General features: G+C 36.2%; 1 long non-coding RNA gene across 1 annotated transcript; it reads left to right on the plus strand.

Moving 5' to 3' along the window:
• Nucleotides 1-16365: 16365 nt before the first annotated feature.
• Nucleotides 16366-17391, plus strand: LOC116215024. The gene is made up of 2 exons (XR_004158395.1): nt 16366-17058; nt 17157-17391. It is a non-coding gene; the product is annotated as an uncharacterized LOC116215024 (long non-coding RNA).
• Nucleotides 17392-20070: the final 2679 nt, after the last annotated feature.

Here is a 20070-nt window from a genome sequence, read left to right on the forward strand (position 1 = left end):
GTCTTTTCTACATGGGAAGGATCTGCTACTAATTAAAGAGTAATTCGTGATGTTCTTACTGGGGAACATGGAGCTAGATTGCCTAATAAAAACTTATGCTATTACTATATAATTTATTTGTTTATATAATCAAAGTAAAAATGACATACATATCAAGTGACATGATTTTTTTTAAATAGGTTGTTATTATCTAGTAGATGTCGCTTACATTGATTGTAAGGGATTTTTAGCACCATTTAGAGGACATGGATATCATTTCAACGAGCGGAGTCGAAGTCATCAACCAAGAAACCTGAAAGAGCTTTTCAATCTAAAATTTGCACCTGCACACAATGTCATTAAGGGATGTTTGGATTTGCTTAAAATATGAGGGGCTATCGTTAGAAGTCCATCATTTTATCTCGTTGGAGTATATAATCAAGTTGTGTGCTTTGCAATTACATTAGAAGGGAGATGATCCTATGAACTGAATTGGATCGAATCAATAGTGTAACCTAATACTAGCGAATATAGTATCTATTAAATTTTGCCTTTTATGGGCTAAGGCGTTGCCCTTATGATCAATTATGAGAATCATGATGTATTTATTTATTTTTATTTGCCTCTATGGAAGGTTGGCTTCGGGCATGTTCGGATCACCTACGAAGGAGCGGGACTGTATTATTCCCCTAAAGGATGGCACACATTATATGTGCATTTTTTGTAGTTACCTCTTATGATGCATATAATATCGCTATAGTGCATACATCGGATGCATGGACAAATTAGAGGAAGAACTTAGCAAATAAGATGATTAATCAATGGAGGGGGTCGCTTAATTAGATCGTTGTGCTCGCCGCCATTACATGTAACTTGCATGTTATTCTTTCTTAAATAATTATATAGCCGTGCTCGCCGGTTAATGATTTTCTTAAATCTCTCTCTCTATATATATAAAGTTGTATCTCGACTAATAAATAGGGGTATAACTATAAATAAAAAATATATTATGTTATAATCAATTTAAGAAATTATTTGAATTAAATAGATTTTTGTAAATAAAATTTTATCAATGAAGGAATCTTTACACTTGGAGGTTAATGCTCTCATTCATGATTAGGTTAATGCTTGATAACGAATTCATGTCTTAATATTGGTCATGGAATATTTAATTGTGAAATAATTTATTATATATCCTTAAATAAGGCCCCACTCAGAAAACATAAATAAATGGAGTCCCTTCTTTCTAGATCCCTTCTCGATCACTAAACAACACTATAAAAGAAAAAATTTCATTCAGCAAAAAAAAAAAAAGAATAAATTTTAGATTTTTTTCCATATTGAGTTTCTTATCTGGAGTTATTGCTTCTATTTTTCAAGTATTTTCTAATTTGATCTTTTACCTTTTCTGTTTCAGATTCTTTATAGGAGCCAAAGGAACTCAAAGAATGTTCGGAAGGATCAACTACCCTCAATATTATTTGTTATCATGTGATTTCTTACATGGAATGGCCTCTAAGTATTCATCTCTCAGAGATAATACGATATCTTGATTTGTGGTTCGAACAAACATATGGTACAAATCCCCCTTATTCAATTTCTTTTCTATTTTTTCTTCCTAAAGTCTTGAAGGACATATATAATAGATGCTAATTGTTATAAACATGGATCTTCCTATATATAGAGAAAGATTAAATTCTCGGCTTTCTTATACACCTTCAACATAATATTCATATATGTAGAGTTTCTATCCACGCAATACACAAAAGTTCTAAGTAAAAGGATTTGTTTTAATTTTCTTATTTTTGATATTTGTATTTTTCAGCCAAAAAAAATCCTCCACGCCGATCTTTATGAATCTCATTGTCTTAAAAGTGAAAAATAATATCCTTTTAGTTTTATTCACCTAGAAAGTAATCATTTTGTTTTCTTTAGTTTTAGTTTTAGCCATGAGAATAAACTCGGTCTATTGACGTAATATATTTTAATGGTTTATATATATATATATATATTTTAAATTTAGGGCAAATTACTCAATATATCCCATGATTTCACATTTCTTTCAAATCTATTATATGCTCTTAAAATGACCTAAAATATCTCATGATTTATATTTTTTTTCAAATCTATCCCGCTAGTATATCCCCATCAACATTTAGTGGTCTTGCTATCGTGACCCTTTTACCCGGGATAGATTTGAGAAAAAAATTAAAACAATTGGATAAATTTGAAACCTACTAACGTTTCATTAACGGAAAATATAACGCTAGAATATATTTGGAGAAAAATGCAAACCGTGAGATATTTTAGATCATTTTTAAAGTATATGATGAATTTGAAAGAAAGGTGAAACTATGGGATATATGGGGTAAAAACCCCTTAATTTTACAACTATGCAATTAACTTTTACTTGGAAAATTAGATTTATGTATAAATCAGTCAAAATATGGAGGAACCAAATCAACACACTCTAATCTTATAAGTACAGTCTACATGAAAAATTGAAGAGAAATTTCTTTATTCAACCTACAATTTTTAATCCGCAACAGTTTAACTTTTTTTTTTCCAGGAAGTGATAAAATAAATTAACATTATTTGTAAGTAAAAATATCATAATTCAAGAAAAGGTGAAAAAGAAAAATTTACATTATGATGTTTGAAATAAATATAAGTGATAAAATATATTATACACATTAAATAAGACAAATTAGTTGTAAAGGTATTATTAAATCATTTCAACTAATATGAAACTTTTATAAAAAATTACTTAAAATTATTGAAGATTATTATATTTTAATATTTTTAATACTGATTGACATATTTTATTACTCTCAAGTATCAATAATATAATTAGCATTTCAAGTTTAAATAGTTATAATAAAAAATTATAAGAAATATATGAAAGCGAACCCGTGCAACGCATGGTATAGAATGCTAGTAAATTAGATAGTTGTGCTTGCTACTTAATTATTTTCTTAAATAATTAGATAGTTGTGCTCGCTTAATTAATCAATGGAGGGTGTTGCTTAATTATGTTATTCTTTCTTAATTAGATTGTATTTGTGTGGATCTTAGAAAATGATATATCTTTCTTCGATAAATTTTGGTCCATTAATATTATGCATATTTAACTTGACATAATCATTGTGACCTTGTTTTGTTATAGAAATGGTTGGAATTTCATTCCAAGTATATATGCAAACCATAAAAAAATATAAAATGAAGCGGTTTGTGGCCAACGATGCTGTTTTTATGCCATGTGTTTCCGATGTTAGAAATCATGGTACTCGCAATGCAGATACTAGGTTTAAGTCCGGATATCTTCTTGAACTAAAGAAAATGATACTATAGAAATAACCTAATAGTGGCATTAGGCAAGGCCTCACATCGAATCTTGAATGAATACTCTGAAGAAAGATTTGGGGGATTGTTTATGGCATGATGTTGATATAGTACAACAAGTTTTGTTTGGAAGCAACTTGGAAGATGTTTATAGTGGAGAATGATGCATGGGAAGCTTATTTGGCAATAAATACCCAATATCTGACTTCTTTTTCTATTTATGATCATATTTTTCATTGAAGTAAGATAACAATAATAGTTATCATATTCTTCAAAGTCATAAAGATGTTGGTGCATTCAAACCTAGAAGCTTTTCACAATTTGAAGAATTAAGTTTAATACTCGCAAGGATGAGCAACCCATAAGGATGCACAATGAGTAAAAGAAATACTAAATAGCTAGCATTGGATGAAACCACAAATGAAATACAATTAGACGTGACTAATCAAAATGAGGGAGTGGCTATGACAACATGAGTACTCTTATGTAAGAAAAAGTTTCTTGTACTCTTATGCCTACTAGAGAGGGATGAAACACTTCATCAAGCAAAAAGGGAAAAAGGACAAACAATGATTTGGTTGAAGCTAAGAGCAATATCGCTACTAGAATGAGGGAGCAGATGAAAGAGGTTACTGAGATGCTTTCGAAGTGTATGCAGCTCGGCATGGTTCAAGAGAAATTACTTCAAATTCTAGTCGCACTTTGTGCCATCAAGTGTGTCATTGCACGAGATAAACATCCTGCTATCCATGTTGCAAAGCACCCCATTGAAGTTCTTTTATTTTTTGGTATAAAACTAGAGGAACGTTTAAAATGGGTGAGTGATTTCCTGGCAATGAGTGATGGATGATTAGCTCAACAGCTAATGTAGGTTTGCTCAGCTGCTCAATGGAGGTCCCTTTAGACCGCTTGTTCATCAAGAAAGTGGAGTTAGGGCTCTCATTTTTTTAAAAGGCAGTGTTAGGCTTATTTTGATATTTGACCACTAGCGTTGAATTTTTTTTTATTGGTCAAAGTTGGTCATGGATGGTGTTATAATGTTATGTGGGAAGCTGTTATAGGTGATGGATCATTGAAGGTTTGAAGCTTGCAATGGTATTTAGCTGTTTGCAACATTGCCAGCTATGTATTTTCTTTCAACTTATTGAAACCATAGTCATACATTAGTCACGCTCCAAGTCCTCCGTTTTGTTATTGTCCAGGTGTTCGAAATTGTTGATGGTAAAGTTGAACTATTTCTTTGTATGTGACTGTACCTAGTATTTGTTGTTTCAGGTTGCTTTAAAATATCATCTCCATTGCAGTTCTCTTAATTGATGCTTGAATGTGCTTATCTTAAAGTCTAGTTTCACCTTTTCATTGTGTAAATTAAAAAGAAAACCATACAAGACAAGGTCAGTAGTTCAACTTTCCAAGTTCAAACAAATGTAAGAAAATCACCAATGTAATGCAAAGAGAGATCTGATGAAATGAAAGTGCTTTGCTTGTGTCTTTATCGAAGATGAGTAGAAAAATTGCTATTGGGTTAAGGGAAATGGGATTTGAAAAACAACCATAAATCGCATGCTAGAGAGAAATTCGTTATGCTATGAAGTCTCCTGGACTTGCGTGGCAGCAGTACGACCTCCCCTCGATTCGAGGAGAATATGGCACGGATGGGTTATGTCAGCACCCCATTTTGGTTCACCAGTTCAAGCAATGCGCATCAACGGCGATTCAGCCTATGACTTGAGCATCGATACAGAAGATGGCTCGACATAGTAGCTAGTCATTATTCATCCTCAAGTCAGCAAAGACAAGCAGATGATTCAAGCGCACAACAAAAGAACTTCTATGATCATCCAACGATATACAGAGCAACCAGAGAGCCCAAAGAGTTCCCAATCCGACATCAACAGAAAACAACGCCGACAGTGCTATTTTCCACAGGTTTAATGGGCCATCAGAAGATAGTCAATATTGGCCTTTAAAAATCCATCGCGATGCTAAACAGATGAAAAGTGTCTCCAAATACATTTCGCAGATCATCTGCTCTATACAGAGCAATTTCCCGAATACAAACAACTTTCAGAAGCAGTCCAAAAAACACCGGTTCATCAGATAAATGTTAATGCCTGATGTCAGATATAGCCAAACCTCGTGGTTCTACAGATCATGAGTCTGGCTTTAGATCATTCCTCGAAAGTCACGCAGACTCTTCAAATGACTCTCGAGTGACAGAATAAGCATACCTTTCAATGGAAATACACAACCAGAGACTAGTCTGACGAAACATCTACAAATGAAGTTAGCCCTACATTGCCCCTAAAACTGCAGCGGTCATACACAATTGGCCAAATCAGACTGCATAACCCTTTTCAGTTTCCCGAGTGACCTCCAAGGAGCAGAAACACCGTTTTCAACGCAAATCCATAATCGGAGGGTCCTTTCGCGAAAACTTGACGCCGGATAGCTAGCCAACACAATGCTAATTATCCCAAGGCTTAATGTAGAATTCTCAGACTGAACTATACAAATTATCTAGGCCTCTAGAATGGTTCCCAATGCCTCTCGGCAGTCCTTTGAGATCTGTTTTCGACGAACAGAGATAGCTGCGATCTCCGGCTTGCCCAAGCAAAATAGGAAGCAATTTGAGAAATCTGGCTGCAAACTCCTAGGACGTCTCTGGTCCCACATTTGCGATACCGGCTTAAGGGTCAACTATTCAGTCTGAATAACAATACATGTCAAAATGACCAACGCGGAACACCAGATGCAAGATATGCTATCAGAAACGACTAACTTTGCTCTGATCGCTTGAAAGGAGCAAAACTGGCTTCCGAGTCTCATGACCATCCGAACATTTTCCTATGTAGAATTGGGCAATGTTAGGCTCATTTGAATTGTTTTTGCGCGCACATCGCCAATTCGACATTCATTTGAGCTCCGAGCCTCGAACGCGCGACCAACCGGGACCTGAACTTCCTCCCCGCTCTCATCCTAGGCCTGTGGGACCTACGACCAACCCTTAGCTGCCCCTCCCTTGTCATCTTCTTCATCAAGCCAATAAGCCAATTTGCATTTGTTTTCCTCTTCAAAATATCCTTCAATCAACCATTTTTATACTCTTCCATCAACTTCATCCAACTATCTTCTTCCATCATTCTTCAATCAAAACCCCATGCTAATCCATCCTCATCCATCTATTTAAGAAAACCGCCATTCACTAATCAAGGGGCCTAATTGCACTTTGTTTCACTAATTTTGTCATTAAGCATGCATATATATAGCATAAAGCATCATGAAGCATAGACACATACACTTGCCTTCATCTCTTGCATTTTACACTTAAGCAAATGCTCTCAAGCTCCCCATATCAGCCTTGGTCGCACAGTCACAACCCCAGCCACAGAACAAGGCCAAAATTGTCGGAAAACAAACCGTTTTCTAGCGACCGCCCATCCGACTTAACCAAGCTTCAAACAAATTTCATACCCCACATGTATTCGACCTCCCGAGTCCATTTTCAGGGTTTGTTTCAGCATTTGAAGCCTCCAGCCCATCGTTCGACGCCTGATTAGAATCTGGTCAAAATTGCCACTTCCCGGTTTTCCGGCGACCACCTTTCTGACTTAATTCAAAACTCAACCAAATTTCATATCCCGCCTACTTTGGACCCCATGAGTCCATTTCCAAGCTTAGATTTTTCATTTGAAACCTCTAAGCCATCAAACCAGCTCAGACTAGAACCGAGATTGTTTTATTGTCTCGGGTCCAGCTTGCTTCACCTGAATTTTTCATGCTTTGTGGGTCACTTGGAGCCACCATGACCCACTAGCCAACTTCAACCACGTCCCTAGGGTATCTAGGAGTCGGGAGGTTCTGTGCCAACCTGCTTGTTTAAGCCCAGCAAGGCGTTTCATCTCGATTGCTCAGTCGGGTCGGCTTTTCTTAGCAATTTCACTTTTCCTTGCAGATTCGGGTCTATCTGAGGCCTTGCTCTCTAAACGACCATCACAGCCTCTTAGGAGTCCAATGGAACTGGAATAGCCCCGACAAGCCGGACTGTCGGTCGGGTCGACTGAACCGAGTCGGGTCTATTTCTTCAGAGGGCAGAACCAATTTCCAGAAACCGATTTTTCGACTTTCCGCGACTTATCCTTGAATCCCGGGAGTAGGTATAACTATTTCCGACTTGGGAGAGCTAGGACTTTTACGTTTCCATGCGTTTGTAGGGCGATGAGGCAGTTCGAGACCGGTTCACATGCATAGTTGTCATTTTTATGCATTTTTACATCGTATTATGTATGTTTCCATCGTATAACGCGTTAAGCATGTCGGGAAAGGGCCATAGTCAGTTTCCTTGGCTCGACTTAAGTCATTTCCCGAGTTTTATATTTTTCCCGCTTCTATGATGTCGGTACCATTTTATCGATTCCTTTAATATCATTTTTGTGCATGCTTGTATGTTAAACATGTTTTTCGAGAACATGACGGTACCGAATTTGCAAAATACATATTATTCCTCGTGTTTGATGTTTGAGTATGCGAGAAATAATCGAAATCGGGTTAAAGAGACTGCCTGAAACCCGAAACGGGTCAAGGAGGCTCACGACCATCCTCAAGAGGAAAGGGCCGAGAGCTCCTTGACCTTGTTCGGGTAAGGAATGGCCTCTTTACCTCGATGAAATTCATTTATCGAATTTTGTACAATCACAATTTAAATATTGTCGCAAATCGCACATTAAGATGCCTTTAAAAATGCTATGTTTCAAGCAACGAGCATGGATTCGTGTATTGGAGACTTTTGCAAGTCCATTAGGGTCCAAGGGTATTTTGGTCATTTTGACCAAATTTTCCTCGACCTTCCTGGACCCGTCTTGGTCACCGATTCACGAATCGTTTTCATCAAATTAAGCTTTTTGGGTATTCAGATTCCATTCGGGCAGTCAATGCATGATTTGTCTGATTATCTGTATTCCGCACATTTATTGCATTCGGTAATAATCCTTAAGCTGTAATCCCACAAACGGGTTAATCGGGACGCTCACATGATTAATCCACTCGACATTAATCGGTTTGCACGAATTGGTAATTAATTGGTAACTCACGTCAATAAATTACCAAATGATATCAGTGCTCTTTTCAAAACTGGCATTTTTCTAAAATCCAAGACGCGTGGTTCGATGTAGCACGGATGTCTAGGAATGACTTGCATGTCCCGACTTGAGATTTTGCCTGATTTCAAGTAACTCAGGTTGTAATGCGGAAGTTCTTTCTAGATCACTTTCGGGCAAATCGACCGGTTCTTTGACTTTTTCGGGGTGCTTGCATAATCCTGGAAGACCTAGGGAATTGGTCGGCACTGGCTACAGGCCGAGGCGCCCACATCGCGTCGTTTCCCTTTTCTAGAAACTATTTTCATGTCAAGGGCAAAATCGCCTTTTTGCAATTTAGCGACACTCCTAGGGTTAGCTTGATACAAACAATACAATACTAGAATAAGGACGGACTACATGTTCAGGTGTATGTTCATCTGCATAACCTTTTCTTATCCAACTGATGAGTTTTTGTCATCCTAGCACAATTTTGGGTATTTAGTCGGGTATTCTGGACCAAAACATAAATACTTGACTAAGCATGCATTCAACCTAAGCATACACGAGCAATAATGGGTCAAGGCATTAGGTTTTAGGCTTTTAAGGCAAACATGCATGTTCTCTAATAATCTGTAAATATTACATTGTCGCAATACTAGAAAAACTTTAAAAGCAATCCACGCATATGGGACTTGACTACAGACACCATGTTTGTTAGGTCATCAAAACAAAGCTGAATGCAATAATGCTTTACACACGTTTGTTTGCTTAGCATAGGATGTTTGTTATCTGCATGCTGTTTGTTACTTTTTTTGCTCTTGCTTGTTCATGTGGGTCGAGCCTGACCCATAGGATGCATTGCACTTGATGTCCAACGCCTTAATCATTGATCACAGGGTCCAACGCCCCATTCACCGAGCGCACAGTTGAATTTTAGGTTTTGGTCTTTTCCCTGAATTTACGGCGAGTCTAAGCGGAATAATAATCGAACACAACTGACTGGGATTCAACCAATTGTAATTTGTATTATTTTGAGAGCACTATAAGAGCATTTACTTTGTACATTCGTGTTTGTAAGAATCCTGGTTGGCAAGTGAACGGTCTGAGTGTCGAATTAATTGAGTCGGTCCAATGCTTACCTGGAGGAAAGTAAACCCAAGCTTTCACGATTTCGGTTCACACGGGAATTCAACCATCATGGTTTGATGAACCGTTATGTGAGGATAATGAACTAATTCATTGACATACAGGCCTACCTTTCTCTCGGCTTCTCAATCCGCATCATTTGGTTCATCGAATTTACGGTATCAAAATTTGTAAGCCGAGTGCAGCCTAATCCACGTAGTAAATAAATAAAATGGCAAGCCTAGCAAGCTAGAGTACAAGAGGGCGTGCGGGATATAGGCCGGCACTTAACGTGAACCCCCGAACTCGAATTTTCCAGTTCTGCAACGACCAGTGCCTTAGCAAAACTAGATGTATCGTTACCCCTAGACCCGGGTAATTTATCGACCCTCGACCTTCCGGTCATAAAATGATAGGTGACGACTCATTTTCACGTGTATCTGTCACACATCCCCCGGGAAGGTGGACACTCCCAAGCCGCTCTATTCGGTCTCGCGCATGCAGACCTCGACGAGAGCACATTCTGGTTCGTACAAGTTAGGATCACTGGACGATTTCTCGACAGGTCTGCACCTAACTTTAACAAGAGTGTGGTTCACTCTGACTTTTGTTTCATTTTCTTTGTCTTTGTTAATTTTTAATTTTGAGCGAAGTCAACACATACCTCCGAGGTAATGCAGCTACAGCGTTGACACTCCCAATTGGTACTTGAGGTCATAAGGGAATATCTCCAAGCACTCCCGCTGTTCTTCCAACTTTGATTCCAAACTCACGACTTGCTGAGTCATGATTTTCTCACCCTCATCAGCATATTTCAAAGTTCTCTTTACTAGAAACTCCACAAATTCTTCAACAGCCTCTTCAACTTCACTTTCGATTTCGTGAGGGTTTTGGATGGTCACCTCTCGTCAATTGGGGAATTAAGAGGTAACGTGTTCAAATCCAAGAAAATTAAGGCACTTTATGTCTCTGCTCCAAACAAGGGGTTGTGAATCGACCTCCTTCTCCTTCACCTTAGCCAACTCAGTTTGAGACTTGAGTGAGCCCACAATTTCCTTTCGTGGCTTGTTCCACCTTAAGGCTAGCCCTGGGGGTGTGGATCCAACAATCATCGGCTTCAGGTTAAACACCCGTGGCGTAGTTAGCTGGGCATGTGTCTGCTGCCTTTCGACCTTAACAGCCAGCTTTATCACATCCTCTTGGGACACAAAAGGCTATCATTCGATTATATCCGCGATCTCCTTGTTCAGACCTCCTAAAAAACACGCAATGATCGTTTCTTGAGACTCACACTCACATCCCATGATCAGCATCTCGAATTCCTTAACATAATCTTCTACGGACATACCACACTGCCTAATACTTTGCAATTGAAGATAAAGCTGCCGCTTGTAGTACTCAGGCACAAATCTTCTATGCATAAGTCTTTTCATCTCTCGCCAACTACGAATCTCATTCTTGCCATCTTGCCATCATTGTGCTTTTAAACTTTCCCACCATAGATTAGCATAACCAATAAACTCAAGGGTAGCAAGCTTACACTTTTGTGATTCATTATACTCGTAGTACTCAAAGACCTTTTTCAACTCGTTGCACCTACTTGAGATGCTCTTTACGGGAACTTGTGCATTTGAATTGGGGAATCTTCAGCTTGATGTAGTTCCTGATACCTCTTTGTTACCATTATGTTAGAGGTGGAGAAGCTGGCAGTAAAGCCAACCCTCCGAGTGCTTAGGTCACTCGATCCAGATGTTCATAAAAGTCATCATGTCTTTGTTAAAAGCCCATGAACTAGACTTGTTCGATAAGACCTCCTGGAAGTTGATTTTAGTGGCCTTTAGCCATATCTTCAAATTTTGTGGAAATTTTCTTCAAAACTCTTGTGTTTACACTACCTCGCTTGTTTCACTCGACACTCTTTTGTGAAGGATTGGATAGAACCTTCGCTCTAATACTAAATGATGTGCTCTCAGAAATGGATAAGGAAGAAGGATGGAAGGTAAAACCATATAAACTCACTTGATAAGATAAATCACCACGAGAAAGAAAAGATATTTTGATTCTCCATAGCCAAGGATGAATAATAAGAATCGGGGTTTCACCACTAAATAAGGAACTTGCTTAAAGAAGAAAAGAGAGGAAATGCTTTAGGCAATTTCATTCAAAATATTCATCTATCTTTCTCATTGATCAGAATAGAGCTTATATAGGGCTCTTACAACTACTATTCATAATGACTGCAATAGAAAGAAAAAATAACTTGTTTCCAAGCATGAGAAAGATAAAGTTTTAATGAAGATGATTGAACAAAAAGTCTTATGGCATTAACTCCTCATCTACCTTGCTGCAACCACCCTTATTGGATGAAAATTCATCGAAAATGCAGGTAGGTAATTATTGAGCCACTTAGTCCACTTGATCTGGTGTTTGACCACCTATTTCAATGCACTTAAGTATGGCAATGGGGCTCGAATGCACTGTATCAAGTTCTTTGCCTTAAAACGTGTCATTGAGCCCAAAATAGATCTTGCATCTTGGGCTGCATCCTGAAGCACATCACAATTACTCCCCTCATTTGGGACATCAACCTCGGTTGGTAAGATATAATCTCTTGAAACCGTCCTTACTTTAATGATTTGATTAAAAATAATAAAATAGAAAATTAGTAATAGGCTGCTAGCGGGGTGCCTAGGCTTCCAAGGAAGATGGGTGCATTTTTTCGGACGATCCTTGTTTCCATTCAAAGTGAAAGTCGAGTGGGTAATGATATTGGTTGATTGATATGCAAGATCAAATGAACGAACAGATCCAACCATGAATAGGAAGAAGATATAAGTGGCGTTCTTAATGATTCCCTAATCATGATAATTGTGCGAGTATGTGAGCATGTGCTTTGGAGATAATAATTGTCCTATCTCATAATTCGATTTAGTAAAGTTGTTGAAAGTATAAATATTTTCATTAGGAATAAATTGCTTATAACATTTTCAAGAAGTTGGCTAATAAACTTGCTTAATAAAATGGATCAATAATTTGATCGATGATCGAAAAATCAGTTTTGCAAATCATGGAATCAATTTTAAATTGTTTGTTTTTGCGGCTCTTTGGTTTTCCTTATGTTAGTCCAAGTTCTTAGGGTGTTTTAAGTGTTTTGAGCTTATTTGACAAGTTTTTAGGACTTTCATATTATTCCCTAAACTTTATTGAGTTTTGTGGAAAATTCCAGATTAGTCCCTCGGCCCTTTTTGTTTCAGTTCAGTTTCTAAATATTGAGGGCTATTCAGATTAGTCCCTACATCTTTCCTGGATTTACAAATCAATTCATGAGCTTTCTGGATTATTTCAGCTCAGCTCAGAGACAAGTTTTGGTGCTTTTGTCTTAGTCTGCAACAATTCATCATTTTTGGAATGATCCATGGGCTTTCGCATTTTACAAGATTAGTTCTTGGGTCCCGTTTTGGTATGTGGGAATGAAATGGAATGGAAAGTAATGAATTATATATAAGGAAATATAATGATGTTGAGTGAAAAAATGTGATTTTTTTAATGAACATTACAAATGAAGGAATATAATTATAATATTAAATTTATTTATCAAGACATCATGTTATATATATTTTTAGATATTATAAATTAAAAGAACATGTATGATAGTTCACAATATATAGCGTGAAAGGATGGAATGACCATTCCCTTTCTTTCTTGAGGTAATGCTCATTCCATTAAAATGAAAGAAAAAGATAATAATGAGGGAATGTCCTTTTCAACTTACCTAAAAGACAATAATAAGAAAATGAAGTGGAATGAATAAATGAACATTCCATTCCCGCATACCAAACGAGATCTTGTAACTTTCTGAACTTCTCTAGTTTAGCCCCTGGACCTTTTTTCGCATCACAAACCAGCTCTTGACCATTCCGACATAGACCCTGATTTGTTCCACTGAATTTTTGAACTTGTCCCTGAATTTTAAGGAATTATCGTAATGGTCCCTATATTTTCAAAATTGTTCTAAATACGACCATGTTCTCTTTTTAGTATTCCCGATTCAGTCTTGAATTTTCAATTAATGCTAGATCTGCCATGGAACTCTTTTAAAGGTGGTTTTTCAGAAATCTCAAACTTTTTTTATTTGTAATGTGATCACTGGACTTTTAAAAATTATCAAGTTTGCCTAGAATTTCCAAAATTGATCCAAATTGGTCCAACATGTTTGAAAATTTGAAAAATCGAACTAGGCTTCGATTAAGCACTCTGCTTTAAGATTTAAGAAATATGGATAAAATGGGAAAATGGTTGAAAATTGTTAGAGTGATGATATGATCGATTTGGGTTGTAAATGGGGCATGATGTTATGATACACACGATTATGTAAGAAACGTGAGGATGACCAATTGTGATTAGCTTAATCAGATTTGGGAAATAGAAACAATTGCAAGCTTTGATGATTTGGATACCAAAAGGTTGAGTTATTGTTTGTGACTCTTTAATCCCGTAATAGATTATTCTAGATTTTGGCCAGACCAACAATTTAGAGCCCTAAGTCGATAGTTGCATGTTCACTTTGGCTACTATAGGTGTCTTATAAACTTTACAGATTAGTGGTGACTCCTATTTTTCAAACCCGATTTGGAAGTCCATCCTTGTTTGTTATTTACATATTAACAAGTGGTTTGAAGCTCAACTCGGCTCTTCCCTTCTCGATTTGGCTTAAAGGTACACATGCGTGCAATCATTCATGTAGTTTGGTAGATAGATCAAAACTAGTTTTTTGGAATTTTTCAATACACCTGATTGAACGGGTATTAAATGTTCACATGTGTGTAATCGCTCATGTCATATGGCTTGACAGACATGGATTGAATTTATTAAAGTGGTCTTGTATATTTGGACTTGAAATTATGAAAGTTCACTGTAACTTAATTAAATCGATGAATTTATATATTTGTTAGATTGAAGATGATTGGCAACATAGTGAACTTTCAATTTTGTTCCATTTGTTTATTTTTAAAATTAGTATGAAATTGAGTTACAAAAAATATGCGCAAGTAATATTAGCAATTGAGGTGCTTGTTATGTTTTTATGTAACTTATCACTAGTAATTGCATTGGCAAAAAGTAAATCATTACTAAGCTTAATAATAACGACAAACTCAAAGGTGGCAACTATGAAATTTGGGACCCAAAAATTCAAAATCTTTTCTAGAAATCCCGCCAAACTATTGCTGAGCTTGAGTGTGTGTGTTCTACAATAAACTTGCATATTCAGGATAGTGAAACGGTACTGATGCGTTATAATACCATATGTAGTTTCAGGCGCCATGATAATGTTCTTGAGGCTCAAAAGAAGATAAAAACCAGCTAGTGCAAGAGAAATAGGCTCAGTGGTCAAAAGGGAAAAGCCGATGCTAAATGCTTTGCGTGCAATAAACTAGCCCCTTTTGCTTTAAGTGTAATAAGCAAGTATGTTGTTTTTCACAAATCCTTGAATTAAATCATGTTTCTTTTTATAGCTTTCGTATGCTATTTTAATCTCATTCAACATTTAGTGTAACGTCAAGGAGTAGCACAACAGAGCAGCTAGAGGTCGTCGTGAAGAGTTGATAGAGTATCGTCCAATGTATACTGGGTCCAGGTGGACTTATGGCGTGAAAAATTCCAGAATGGAAGTTAAGGGTGGGGTTACTTGCAAATAAGATTGCAAGATGGACACACTCCTTTACTTGCTATATGCTCCAAAAATTCGATGAAATTTCGATTTGTCCATTTTCTCCTGTAATTAGAAATAAATCTTAATTTTCATAGCATTAGAGTTGATATTTTCTCGGAATCTATCCATTACGCTTTTAATTTTTTTTAAAAATAATTCATACTAATGCATATTGATAATAAAATCACACTTAGTATGGTTGTTTCTCTATTACTACATCTTCAACTAGAGTTGAGTGGAAATATTTGGCATTTTTTTTTTGGTGTGTACTCTGTTATCTAGAAATCCAATGGGGTCTGACTAATCGAGTCGGGAGATCGAATATTAAAGGTTATTCTCCCTCCCAACAAGTGCGCTTCCCAGAGTTTGAACTTGTGTTTTCCTCCCTACGGGGGTGAGCTGCTTACCACTCAGCCAACACTTTTGTTGGTGAAATATTTGGCATATTTGTTAAGGTCATAGTTGTCCAAGAAAGAATATGTTAGCTAAGAGTTGTCGCTCAACAAAATTGTTTTGCCAACCTGTGGAGTTACCTAGTTAGAAAAACAACTGATATATTATATGTAGTCTAATGAATGGGAGGGCAAGGCATAGCTCGTACTATTTTAGTACACTTATAGATTATTATGCGCGATATAATTTTATTTATTTAAGTTCTCACCAGTTTGAAGAACTAGAGTACTTCAAACACTTTATTGGTCTTGTTTAGAATCAATTGGAAAGAATTGTTAAGGTTATAAGACCCGAATGTTAACTGGAATATATATATGAACAATTTAGAGTATTATGTTATGAAAAGAGCATTCCATAATAAAATGGTACTGCCAAACAAAATAATAGAACTTTGCTGGAATGGTTTGATGGATGATAGTGCAAGCTTATAGTCCCATTTTATTTTAATGAGATGCACTTATGATTGTTGTTTATGAATCTAATAAAGCTGCCTCTAAATATGTTAGCACCACGCCTTATGGGTTATGGACAGACTGTACGCCCAATCTGAGTAACATATGATTGGGGGGTCTGTAATATTCACGATTATTTACCACAAATATGAGAAATTAAGGCCAAGAGGGAAGAAAATATGTATCTTTGTAAGATAGTGTGAACGTACCAAAGGGATTGCATACTTGAAAAGCAAATAAGCATCTAACGCAGCGAAATCGAATGGTGCAATAAAATTAAAAAATTTCACACACATACAAGATCAACACCCAGAATCAAATCCCGAGTGCGTATTATCACTTTGGTACGATTAAACAACGCTGCCTTATCAGTTCTACGAGGATGTTCTTCTCGATTTTACCTTTTAAAGCGAAGTCCCCGTAGAGATTGATGTGTCCTTGATCTCGAACGTTGAGCCGTCCAAGAGTCGGACCCCTAGTTCATCTAGGGATTGAGCCATGATTTTCCTTTCTAAGGGGGACAAAAATATGACTTGACATAGATAGTGCGAAAATTCTTTTTTTAGGAGGGGTAAAATATTAATTTTACTTGAGTAAAACCTTGAATTAATATAAATCTGGGGGCAAAATTTTTAAAACCTCAAACTTCAGGGGGGCAATTATGCCCCTTGGAGCCCATATGGCTCCGCCACTGAGTTCATCCACGTCAAGGGGCACCTCTCCTCGTTCCGAACTCATCCACACAGGCTGCCCTCACAATCGGACAATACTCTCAAACGAAATTCGGTGCGGTCAGTGGCCTCAAGGTGCTCTCGGTCGCCTACAAGAGGCTCGACTCTCCTCCGATAGCGGCTGGAAGTGGCGACGTGCTGTTGCTGGTTGGGCCGTGCGCCTCTTCTCCTCTCTTCCTCTCACACAGGTTTCACAGGACAGAATATATCTATACGTATTTTGCCTATTAGCCCCTAAGGACTGCTTTGCAAATTACTTAATTCCCGAATAATTATCTATTTGCAGGCATATCTCGTGATCTTAGATATTTCCATAGTCATCAGTATCCCAAAAGAAAAAGACCGAAATGCACTTGATGTAAGTTTTTATATCTAGACTTTTTATATATAGTAAGTTTCAGAATAAGGAAACTTCCATTTATCTCTCATATAAACATTCCTTATAAGGATCCACCAGTGTTGTATCAGACTTTGGGATGTACTAGCAACCCTGCAATAAAATTGTAAGTCTACTACGGTAATTGATTTCTAATTAACTGCTTTAATTAGAATAAATTATCCTTGGTTAGAATATGTCCAATTGTGTGTGACTAACTAGACTCACACTAATTGGCCATGAGACCATAATGTCAACCTTTTTGACATTACCGTAAACTCATTTTCATGCCTAAAATAAAATTCCCAAAATATTTTTAATTCTCATAGTTCATGGGTAATGCCTAACATGTGATGCCATGACCACCAAAGTACTAATGAATGTATCAATTAGAACATCCCGATGAACCATTGACCATACTTACCATGCACTCGAGTCCCTTCATTATAAGATTCCGATCTAACCAAGGTCATGGTTAATGTTAAACCATATAGCTTAATCTCATATGGAATCTTTAGGTCTCCATTCTTATTAGTAAGACTTAAATTAGAAATTCCTTCTATTTAATTCCAAGTACTTGGACCAACGATTTCTTCATCAAGAACAACCTCATACCCATAAAACCTTATCCCCACTTACCTGGAGTAACGAATCCTTTCTTGACTAATCACCTACCTCCATGCATAACTAATTAGAGCCACTATATGTCGGATACTCATGCATAGCATAAGTGTATAAACATTAGCAAATTCTAACCACCTATGCATGTGATAACCGTGTCTTCCAAGGGCGGATCTACATTCAATTTAATTGGATCAAGTGAACCAACTAAATTTTCACATCTTATTAGGATACCTATATTTGCAAATATTTTTCACTTTAGTCCAATTAATACTAAAGAAATTTCAAGGAATAAATAATTGGGGCCAATTCAAAAAAGATTCCATAAATCACTATCTCAGTTATGATAGTCATAATTAAATATAGTAAAATTCCCTACATAGATGCACTAAATAAATTCTATTAAGGAAATAGAAATGATATCATATGATCAAAACAAATAGATTATCTATAGTGGGAGTCAAATTACTAAAAATTAAAATATAACAGAAAAATATCACACCAATGTAGTTAAAATTACAATAATTCACTAAACATAATGAGAGTAAATGCTATAGAAAGCAATTTCATCAAGAATTGAAAAGATTAGTCTATTATTTCAATTATAATTAATTTTAGAGGAACAATCTAACATTACACGCATACTCTAGCAAAATTACAAAAGAAAGAATGACATGTATTCCTAACTTATGATTTGATTTATGAGTTTGGATATTCTAATGAAAATTTTAATTATTGTTCATGCATTTGATTCAATTATACTAACTATTACTTATAAAAATGAGTACCGAATTTATTAAAAGATAGCAATGACTACAAATGGTTTTTTAAAATGTAATTCATTCTAAACCAGATTATTATAGAAATTATGTGTTAATTATTATTTCTAAAATATATAACTAATTGAAAAAGAAAACGGAAAACCAAAATTTTATAATTATATTATATCTTGAAATTATATTTAATAATTATAATTTAGTTAAAAAATTTCATGAAATGATGTAATGAAAATTATATGAATATGTTAAGTTTAGAAAAAAAATAATCTATGAAATTTAGAATTTTGCTTGATAAAATCCATCATGATCTAATTTTACATCTAACTATAAGAAAATGAGCACATCAATATGTGCAGTAAATTCGTGCAACACACTCCAATGAAAACTAGTTACAAGATATTTAAGATATTCGAGTTTTTGTGAATGAGTTTTGTACCTCTTTATTCGTGATAACTACTATTATTATGAAATTATAAGTTATCTCAATAATATTTTTATAATACAAAAACATACTGAAATTTGGACCCATTATAGTTCGCAGGTCCTGGATTCGCTTGGGTGTCATCTCAGGTTTAAGGATTATATGCACTAATATGATGAAAATAATATTTCATTGACATGAGTAAAGTTCCATGTGAATATCATTTACGCATCATGTTAGAACAACTTATCATATAAGCATTCACATGTCTATCTCAATATCTAATTTTGTATACCATGAGACTCATTACTTCATATTCATTAATATCACAAAGTAATTATTGAGTGGCGCCTCGCATTTGACCTTGGAGACTCGAAGACCCAATGAACAAGCAAGGAAAGGGCCGAGACCCCGGACAACCAGCTGTAGTACCGCAGGGCATTCAACTATAGAAAGACGTGGCATGAGGAAGTGCAACCTGAAGCAGATTCCATGGGCAGTTGATTGCCGTGCTACGAGTTGTAGAAGGTTGCAGAATTTTGAGCGCGATCTGGTTTTAAATAAAATTAGATTTCGGCAGTTGTCTTGTTCCTTGTTGGGTTGATTTGTTTCTTGTATGGGATTAATATACTCGATTCTCTTCTCATTGTAACAAGAACTCAAGAGAGAACATTGAGAATGCGAGCACAAGAGAAGAACGTGGGTTTCTCGTGGAGGCTAAGGGTTCGAGTGATAGAGAGATAATACTTTGTAATTTCCCGATTTCACATAGTCGATTTCTCCTGCTTTGTGCCGTGGACGTTTCCCTCTACTTTGGAGGATTTTACCACGTAATTCTTGAACCCGATCTTTTGAATCATCTAAATTAGGGCATTGCAGTCACAACAATCATCATGAAAATAAATAGAGGCGACGATCTTCCAGAATTATGCCCAGTTAGAATTCTTACAATTGCTAACTGTTTTAAGGAATTTGTACTAGATTATCACTCATATTCTTAACT

Source organism: Punica granatum, chromosome 7, assembly GCF_007655135.1.
Source record: "Punica granatum isolate Tunisia-2019 chromosome 7, ASM765513v2, whole genome shotgun sequence".
Lineage (NCBI taxonomy): Eukaryota > Viridiplantae > Streptophyta > Magnoliopsida > Myrtales > Lythraceae > Punica > Punica granatum.